Source organism: Cryptomeria japonica, chromosome 2, assembly GCF_030272615.1.
Source record: "Cryptomeria japonica chromosome 2, Sugi_1.0, whole genome shotgun sequence".
Classification (NCBI taxonomy): domain Eukaryota; kingdom Viridiplantae; phylum Streptophyta; class Pinopsida; order Cupressales; family Cupressaceae; genus Cryptomeria; species Cryptomeria japonica.
Genome location: NC_081406.1, coordinates 194,617,866 through 194,628,823, shown reverse-complemented (window position 1 = coordinate 194,628,823; position 10,958 = coordinate 194,617,866).

The window sequence follows — 10,958 nt, the reverse complement described above, 5'->3', positions numbered from 1 at the left end:
TTAAAGGAAAAAGTAATTACATCAATAAATTATTTAATCTTGTTTGAAGTTGGGCTCATTTCTTAAAATCTTTCACCTTTTCCTATTAATACACATTATGGTTCATTTAACTTGATCCCATTCATTCCCACACATATTCCTTTACACTTTACATATATTGCATCCCTTATTTATAGGCGTTCATTCCCTATCGAGAGAGAGAGAGAGAGAGAGAGAGAGAGAGAGAGAGAGAGAGAGAGAGAGAGAGAGAGAGAGAGAGAGAGAGAGAGAGAGAGAGAGAGAGAGAGAGAGAGCGCTAAATTTAACATCCTAACTTACATGATACAATATTAAATAGAAAGGTAAAGATGCATACCTTCTTTCTGTCTATAATATCTTTCCATTCTTTCTTCACGTAATCTTGGTGCCTTTGCAGGTGAATGCTTTCATGCACTCTTATTTTGTCTTGTCCTTCTATTTCCTAACTCCTTTTGAAATATAGTCCTTGAAAATTCCACTCCAAAAAAATTCTCCTCAATTTGCCTTGTACAAAAAAAATGTGAATTAATATTGCTCGATATTGTTTTTAAAAGATGAAAAAATGAAGTTCTATTTATATGCAATTGTGAATTAAAAAATAATAATTTTAATTAGCCAAGGGTTCATATGAGTGTCAGCCATTAAAAAAGGGGACGTTTGAATGAAGGCATTAGTTACAAAAAAAATGTGTGAATTTAGAGGGTTTATTTGAATTGAGTGTTCGTTGAAACACCCCCTATATGCCTTCATTTGAACTTCTATTTATGAACCCCAATTAACAATTTGAGGTAGATATTTAACAATTTAAGGTGTGTGCAATTTGATGTAGATATTTAACAACATATTTGAGGTAGATATTTAACAACTTAAGGATAGTGAAACATATTTAACTATAAATTGCTTAGGATTCTATTGAAAGGAGCATAATTTTTTTTTACCAAGAAATGTAAGTTGACATTTGAGCTAAATTTGGAGTAGTTTTGTATTTAATGTGAGACTTTTAAGGATTAAGTACTATTTAATGTGATACATTTAAGGATGACTTGTGCTATTTAATGATGTTTGTGTTTTCATTATTGGGAGTAGATCTAAGGTTCTATGTTAGAGATCCTATCCACTTAAGAACGAAATAAATTAGAGTAGAGTTCATGCTCTATAATCTAATGAATTCACAAATTAAACTTATTTACATAAATTAAAATTTTGAAAGATCATGTATTTAAATTTATGCAAGGAAGTTCATGATTTTTTTGAAACTCGTATATATATATATATATATATATATATATATATAGAGAGAGAGAGAGAGAGAGAGAGAGAGAGAGAGAGAGAGAGAGAGAGAGAGAGTACCCCTTTGCAATTTTGACCGCATTTAGATCTTCACCTTAGTGTTTGCGCCCCTTGGCCTGATTGAAGACCTGATTATGCTCATATGCATCACAAATGTTATAAAACTCAAAATGCACCTTAAGCGTACAACAAAATAGGGCAGGACCATGGTGCCATGCCATGGTCCTCACTGGGACCATGCTCCACCCTAATTTGGGCCCCCTGAAAACTGAATGCAACATTTCAAATTTAAGCGGGATCCCACTCTCCGTGTCGGCTCATGTTGGAATAGTAGCCAATTTTTTTGATGGGCAAGTATATAAAGAGGATTTCCCCTCTCATTTGAACATCTAAGAAATCCAAGAGCACTCATACGACATCAAGCAATCAAGAATTCAAGAGCAATTAAGCATTTTCAGTCTTCCTTCAAGCCTTGGAGCAGCAATAAAGTCAAGATTCAAGCATTGAAGTGGAGATTCACATCCTATTTCATAAAACCCTAATTCCATGTGGAGGCAAGCAAAAAATTTACAAGGAGGTACCCTCATTTAATTTTCAGTCATAATTCGACATCTCCCTCAAAAGGAGAGTCTTTCCTTATAGTCATTTCAATTATATTTATTTCAATTTCATGGTTAATTCCAAAACCAAGGTTTGACCTAGGGCAAGCCCCTATTCCCAACCTTTTTCCACTTCTTTCTGTGTGCGGGAAACAGGTACTTAGCTATACTCTTTAGGACAATATTTGTTCACAAAGATGAATCATCCCCCTTTGGCATGTGAAAAGTTCGGAGGACCATTGTGATATGCCATGGTCTTGAATTTTTAGGAGTTTTTTCGAAGATCAGATCCGACTCGGCTTATATTGCTTAGATCCAGGTGCAAGCGAAAATGTTGCATCTGTAGTTCACTATTTTCTTAGCTTTACCTTCATTTTTCAGCACTTTACCTTAATTCAACATTTCAATTTACGAAAGAGAGGAAAAACCCCACAATAATTAATCAATCCACTTAGTATTTAGTCCTTATCTGATTTGTGACTGAACCTAATGGATTTCCTTCCCTCTTTTGAATGTGAAGGTCCAAAGTGAAAATTGATTTAGTGGTTTCTTCCTTCTATGTTGCAAATCGCTAAATCAAATTTTCCCCCTTTACCAATATATATATATATATATATATATATATATATATATATATATATATATATATATATATATATATATATATATATATATATATATATATATATATATCCACAATCTAATGTATATTTACACGTGTCCACTTGATCAAATCTATAAACATGTCCAAATCTTTCATATATAACCATACATCCACATCTACATGAAGCGATCCTAACATAGGTGGAAATATGTAATCACTTACATGCATAAATTTGCACACACACACACACACACACACACACACACACTGTATATATATATATATATATATATATATATATATTTGTGTGTGTGTATACACACATGCATATGTGCACACACACACATGTCTATATATGTGTGTGTGTGTGTGTGTACATATTGTAGCATCATAAAATTACACCCCTTGTAATTTTGGTCGTGTTTTAGGCCCTCACCCTAGCGACTGCATCTCCCTACTCAGTTGGGACCCCTCTTTGCATCATCATTCTAAATCTCCTCCCGTTTCAACCTTCATATCACCTTGTGACCCTGTCCAAGCCCCAAAATAGGACAGGTTAGGGGTGTGGCACTCCTATCCCTCTTGGACAGGGGTGTGGCACCCTTGTCCTCCCTCTCTGTGTGGCCCCAAAATGGGCCCATCTGACCCTTGACCCTATTTTTCTCTTCGGGATTTAATCTCCCCTATGTCGGCCTTCCGTGAGATGAAAATAAATCCTCTTTGGCAAGTATAAAAAGGGATTCAGTCCTCTCATTTGCATAAGCAAAAAATTCAGGAGGACGCCTTCATTATCATCATCAAGTGTTCAAGTGTTCAAGTGTTCAAGTCTTCAAACATCTCCTTCTTCATGTGTCTTCTTCATCCATCCATTGGAGCAACATTACAACATTCATTTGTAAGCATGTGTGTGTGTGTGTTAAAGTTTTGTCATGTTACATGCCATTTCATGTAACAATTGTGATTACATTCAAGAAGAAAAGCAACCATCATCAACAAATTGCAGATCTACAAGGTTGCAAGTGGGCAACTGCAATTGCAGATTTAAGCTTCATTTTTAGAGACGGAAAAACCCTTTTTGACATGCGGATTTTTCGAAGGACCAGGTGCAACTTCAACTCGGTCTCGATGACTTTTCTCCAAATATGCAGGGCAGGTCCGTATCAGTCTAAATACCTTAGATCCGAAGTTACAACGCAATCTCAAATTGGTAGCTCCTTATTTCACCCATTTTGTCTTCATTTTCTGCATAGTCAACAAGTCAACTCTTCTACTTACAAAAGAGGGTAAATTGCGTTGCACCCTTACAATTCACTTAGTATTCAGATCCTTATTCACTCTAGGGTTTGGATCTAATGAATTCAACCCCTCTTTTGAATGTAAAGTATCTCCCAAGTGAAAATCATCCTAGTGATTTCCTTTCTCTCTCCTAGGTGGGGAATCACTAGGGTTCAATTTTCCACTTTACATTTTGGTGAATCCGACGTCTTACATACTTGTATTTTGCAAAAAATTGATCTTTATTGTCTTAGATCTGAAAATTACATTTCTTATCAAATTCAATTCTTTCATTGTCTTGTTCACTTTGCAAATCAAATCTACAAAATTAAGTGGTTAATTGTCAAAACCCTAATTTTCAAACATCAACTTGAACTTGTGCAAAAATTGGATTTACATTTAATTTTCAGATTTGTGACTGTTTTCAGACTTGTTTTCTTGCCTAAAATTCAAATTTTCAATTTCCCTCCTTTTCCCAAAATTCAAAATTTCAAAATTAAGTGGTTAACTCCTAAAACCCTAATTTTTAAATTTAATTTGATTTTGTGCAAATTTCAATCAATCTCAACCAATTTTTCAGTCTTCTAAATATTATTTAAGGTGGCCCTATTCATTAGGTTTCACCTTTTTCAAATTTGCAATTCAATTTCTTATTTCTTTCAAAACCCTAATAGGGTCCTATTTCGACATTCAAATCTTAATTTTGTCTATCTAGAGATCGTAAAATCAATCAATTTTTGGGGTTAGCTCTCAAATCATCGTAGATTTCATCCCTAAAAATTTCCGAAAAATTTGGGAGGATTGGGTGCACTTTCAACCTGGTCCTTGGCTTTTTTCTCGAAATTTCAGGAGACTGTTATGATTGTATTTAATTGCTGAAATCCAGAAAATTGGTTGTTTTTGTCGAATTTTGATCCCTCAAAAATTTCCGAAAAAGTTGGGAGGCCTGGGTGCACTTTCAATCAGGTCCCTAGCTTTTTTCTTGAAATTTCAGGATACTGTTATGACTATATTTAATTGCTTAAATCCAAAAAATTGGTTGATTTTGTCGAATTTTGATCCCTCTAAAATCAAAAACATTTCCCAATTTCAACATTGCAACTTTCAAGGAAACATTTAAAATTAAGTGGTTAATTATAATCTGCCCTAATTTTAAGATCTTAATTGTGTCCATTTTAAACTTGAAATTAAGTGGTATCCCATAGGCCCTAATTTTAAAAATTCAATCTCTTTTGGATAATTTTAAATTAGGAGGTTATTGTTTTACATAATCCTAATTTTAAATTTCAATTTCCTAGGAGGTTTCATTATTATTCTTTCAATCAATTTGTTCATTTAATTGAATAATCATTTTTCCTAGAATTTTGAATTATTCAATTATTTTGCAAGTTTCAAATTTGAAATTTTTATTCCATTTTCCCTCCTTTATTCAATTTTCTATGCATGTATGGGGTGAACATTATTATGGTTAAATGACATATGAGTTTCTTGCTCAATGATCATAAGTGCATATGGAGTTCTTATCTTGTTTTTCTAATTCAATTTCAAGTCACATTAAAGATGTTCATGATATTCCCTTTCATGCATATGATGATAATTTAGTTCTCCCTTTCATTCATACCTATGATTTACCCTCTCCCAAGATTGATCACATTAATGAGGGCACATTGGTGCAAAAAGGGAATATGGACACTTCTTTCAAAGATCTCCCTCCTAAAGATGAATCTTTGGAGAATTGTGTACCTTCTTCTCCTAAAAAGTATCTCCCTCGTAAGGATTATTTGGTACAAGAGGATGATATTATGGCTACTTATCCTAGGGATACCATACCTTCTTTTCACGATCTTCCCTCTAAAGATGAAGCATTAATTACATATGATAGTCCTTTTCCTAATGAGTGTCTTGAACATAAAGATACCTTAGAACAAGAGGACGATATTATTTCTCATCATAATGCTCTCTCTCCCAAAAATCAAGAACCTAACAAAAATCAAATCAATTCCATTCATGTTCCTAGGAAACCAAAAATTCTTCCTAATTATCATGTTGTGCCTTACACATATACTAATGAGGTAGTTGATGAGAACATAAGTGAAGCATCATATGCTTTCTTAGTTCCTACAATCCTCTCTTCCATTCACTCAAATACACCATCTCCTACCAAATAAGTTCCTAGAGAAGAACTCTTAGAGGATGATTGGGGGTCCTTAGATTTCACTCCTACCTTTTTCTAGAAAGTATAAGATGCCTAAATTTCATATTCCAAATTTTTCTCTTAACACAAATCTTGAAACTGATTGGGCCTCTTTAAACTTCAATCCAATTCCCCCTAAGAGTGAAACCTCTTTTGAACATACACATGGATGCAATGGACAAATGCTTAAATGCTTATATTTATGAGTTCTTGTAGGTCATTTGGCAAGGAGTATGTATGAATATATGAAGTAAGCGTTAATATTGATAGCATATCGGCTAGGGTTTTTGGCAGAGGCAGAACTGATATCAGACAAAGCATAACAGAGAACTCATCCAAAATTTTGATGCATGTTGTAAGAGTTCAATTTTGTGTTTACATCAGTATTGTAGTCAGTGTGACTCCATTTTTGTTGAGCAGTGAGCTATAGGCAGTTGGCATTCCTGCATGTGCAGGCCCCTTTTGTACTAAGTAATATTTATTCATATTGGCCAGTGAGTAAATATTGTGGGTCACAAATCCCATCGAGGTTTTATCGGGTTTCCTCACCAAAATATCTGTGTTATGGTGTGCATTGATGCTGATTATTTTGTTTCTCTTTACTGCATTATTGTTTGCTTACCACTATATTAATTTCAGTTACAGAATTGCAAATAAGTTTAAATCTTTCATCTACCGGTCAAACACCGATTCACCCCCTCCCCCTCTCAGTGTCTTTAGGATTAACCAAGTATCTAACAATTAGTATTAGAGCCTGGTCCTCTATTTGCAGAAGCCTAACAACATGAGGAAGATTTTGAAACCAGTACCGATGGAAAGTTTGAGACAATAGTTGGAAGTGGCTCTTGAAAATTTTGATGCAAAAAAATTAAAGAATATCAAACTGGAAGAAGAACTTAGATCCGCTCGAGAATTCATCAAAGCACTTCAAGATAACCTGGTCATAGCACAGAATAAGAGAAAATAATTACATGTGCAACTGCAAAAACAAGATGATGAAGATAAAGAAACTCTCAAAGACATTGCATAGAAAATGAGACAAGAGAACAGTAACATGAAGAATGAGATGCATGATTTAACCATGAGACTATGTAAGGATATTGAAGACAAAAAGAAGAATCGGGAAGATTTGGCCAAACGACTTAATGAAAGATCAGATGAATCTCCAAGCCTTAGTTATAAAAATGATATGCTTAAAACAGAGTTGATTCATATGCAACATGAAAAAGAGGAACTTATGAGACAAGTTAGCACTCTGGAAGGTGAGTTGGTCGCTGCAAAGGAATACACTTGGACAAATTCAAAAAGAGTTCAGACAAGCTTGATGATATGCTGAAAAGTAATAAACCTGATGGAGAAATAGTTGGACTTGGATTTTAACATGGAGAAATTTTTGGAACTGCAAACAATCATAATCACAGCAAACCAGTAAGGCAACCCAATGCTTATAAATTCAATGGCAAATGTTTTAATTGTAACAAATTTGGTCATAGAGCAAATCAGTGTAGATATAGGAATAATTAGAATACAAACTCATCCACCGGTCAATGTTCCAAATGCAATAAACATGGTCATAACTCAAACAATTGTAGAATGAATGTAAAATGCTATGCTTGTGGTAGATTTGGACATCTATCTAATCAATGCAGAACTCAAACCAGGCAAGGTTATGGAAAAGCTATTCAGAGAAACAATGTAACCTGTTATGCATGCAACAAGATTGGGCATAATGCAAGATTTTGCAGAAGCAAGAATGTACCGACAAACAATAGAGGATCTAATGACAAAGGTAAGGAAAAGGTGAATGAAATCAAGCAAGAATTCTCTAAACAATGGGTCAAGAAGAGAGATCAGAGAAATGATGAATCTGGTTCTGCACCGGCAGGAGATTCTTCATCTAACTAAAAAATAATCGTTAGGGGTAAGGAAACTAATTGAAGATCATGCATTTTGCCCTCAGATGGTGGTAAGAAGTCATAATTCTTCTTTACCGACACATATGTTGAGTTACATAACCGGCGAAGCATTTAATGCGATTGTCAGTTAACTTTTTGGCTATAAAGCATTGAAATTTCTCATTTCGACTCACCAAGCATTCAAAGAGCACAAAAGTAGAGCACCGACGTTCAAAAAGCGAAGCAACAAATATATTCAGGGCATCCAAGGTTTTCACTTAAAAGGTATTTATTTTATGACATGGCTTCTTCATCTTCCGTTCCTAAATTAATTGCAAACCCTACTGTTGTGGAGAATATCAAACGTCCTAGACCAGTCTTTAAGATAATCCCTAAGATAGATAAGATGAATGACTCTATTGGTGTAATTTTAAAATTTCTGAAGGGAGTTGCATTTGTACAAGACCCTAGGTCATACATTCATAGTAATATTGAAGATTTAGGGTCTGAGGATATAAAGAACATGTTTATGAATGTCATCACAAAAAACCAAGGGGTAATCAAACCCGAACATAAGATTGTGGAAGATTTAAGGTTCGTAGATGTCCTTCATATGCCTGAATTCGAAGATGAAACTATCTGATATGTTCTTAGTAGAGTTCACGGTGAATTCTTATGGCTAGACTTAGTTTACAAAATCACTAAGGAAGCAATTAGGGTTGTTACAGGTTTACCCTCTATTGGCACAAGGCTTGAGAAGAGGAAGAAAATTCCAAACAAAGAGGTTATGAACTTAATTGACACTACATCTGATAATAGATCACTCAGGGTTAGCAACATAACTAATAACGATGTTAAATATGCCAGTATGGTTATTGGATATAAGGTTGCAAATACAAATAGGCTGAATTCTGTTTCCAGTCTATGCATTCACAGTGCTTATGAGATGGTAAAGAACAATGCTTAAATTGACATTTGTGAGTGGTTGAAAGATGAACTGATAGAAAACTTGGACAAAATCAAAGGTGATAAAAAGGGAACCTTCAAATTTGGAAATTTGATTGTATGTTTAATGCTATACCTCTCAAAGGAGATTCCCGGTATAGGCCACAAATACTTTTCCTATGATATTTTTGTTGGAAAACAAATTAAGGAGGCAATTATCGGCATGGGTTCAGAAGGAGACAAGCAAGTAAAGGATTACTTCAAAAACTTTCAAGCTAAAATGAAGCAAAGGGAAAGAATCCCTCAGAATATTGTTGATAAATATGACAAACAGATATGCTTTGTTAATAAGAGAGATGAAACATGGATGGAGGCAGTTAAACCTAGAACTGTCTAGGTAACTGAGATGGGATATGCAATGGACTCAAAAATTTTGGAATCTTATGCCAAGATACTTCTAGATGCACCACCAGAACCTAGTGAAAAGATCTTTGGCACTGCTGAGACCATAGAAAAAGATGTTGATATTCAGAAGCAAAGGAAGAAAAGAGATAAATTATTGAAAGATGCTTCGAAGTTTCTCAAAGTTGTTACAAAGAGATTGTTGAAACTTGATCCGATGAGTGGTGTTGCTACAAAAGAAAGAAAATTTGAACAACAACCGGTAACACTTCCCCTGTTGTTACCTCATCCGACTCTGATAGTGACAAGGTTGCAGAATTTAAAAAGGTGGATAGGAAGAAGAGAAAATCCTCACCAGCACCTGCTCCATCACCTAAGAAGACAAAGACACTTAGAAAGAAAGAAAGAACAGGCTATGAGAGAGCCTAGCGGTCCGAAGAAGAAGGTTACATAGAAGAAACCAGAACAAAAGGTATCTGATACTCTTTCCTCGGAAGAGCTTGTTAATGAAATAACTCAGGATGGAAATCTCAATAATGTTAGTAAATTTTATCATTCTTTTAAAGATTCATATAAAGACACTATTGAAGAGAGCATAACTTTGTACTTAGATATATATAAGAAATTTCTTATTGAAGTCATTGATGTTCTCCCTAATGACTTATATATGAGACTTGAAGCTAAAAGAATGTCTACCATGGAATTGGATAAGAAATTGAAGGTTGAAGCACTATTGGTTGTTCATCCAGTTAAATCTAGATAAGAAACTGATGAATTAATAGCTGAAGCTAACATAACTGTTTTTGCAAGTGGTCACCTGCAAGTAAGCCTCATGACTGATAGAATAAAGGAAATAGCAGATGAGACAACAGATAAATGGGATATTTTCTTTGTGGAGAAAGAGAAAAGAGAAGAAAAAGAAAGACAAAAGGTCGATAAATCTTTTACTAAGGTATACTAAAAAGGAGATAAAGGAAAGAATAAGGTTGGCAGTGTACTTGACCTCACAATAAAAGATAACTTACTACCATCGGCTCAGGACACCCCACCAGCAGTAGAGACACCGGTAGATGTGCATAATTAGACCAAAGAAAAGATATTAGAGGAAGTAAAAATAGATAATGTTGATTCCGAATCAAACATTCTATTTACAATGATTGTTGACACTCAGGACACCAATATTGTAATGGATAATACCTCTATTTCAGAAAGTTTTGAGGAGAAGAAATCTGAATCTGTAAATGTTGAGATCTCTGACTCACCGGTCAAGGTAGTTGACACTCAAAAAAATGTTGAGATACCGACAAAAAAAATATAAGAACAGATAGCATCTGAACTGATAGTGAATAAGAGTGAGAATGAGGATAAGGAAGTGGTTAAGGTAGTTGAACAGATAACGGGAGAAGAGAAGAAACTTAATGCAGAACCTAGCACTTCTCCCAATACTTCCACTGTGGATTTCAGACCAACAACTGTCACCGAAGTACTTTTGGATTTTATAAAGAAAATAACCGAGTGTAATGCCTTAGCATTCAAGGCTGTGGATGACTCTCTATCGATTTTGTAGATGATTGCACTAGAGTGCAGGATAGATCATATTGTTGGCTCAATAGGTAAATTGGACACATTGTCTAAATTCATTTCTACTAACATTCAGACATTAGACAAAATAAATGAGGAGACTATTCAAGAAAGAGTTAATCAAGAAAAGGAAGAATTCTTTGGTAAAACCATAA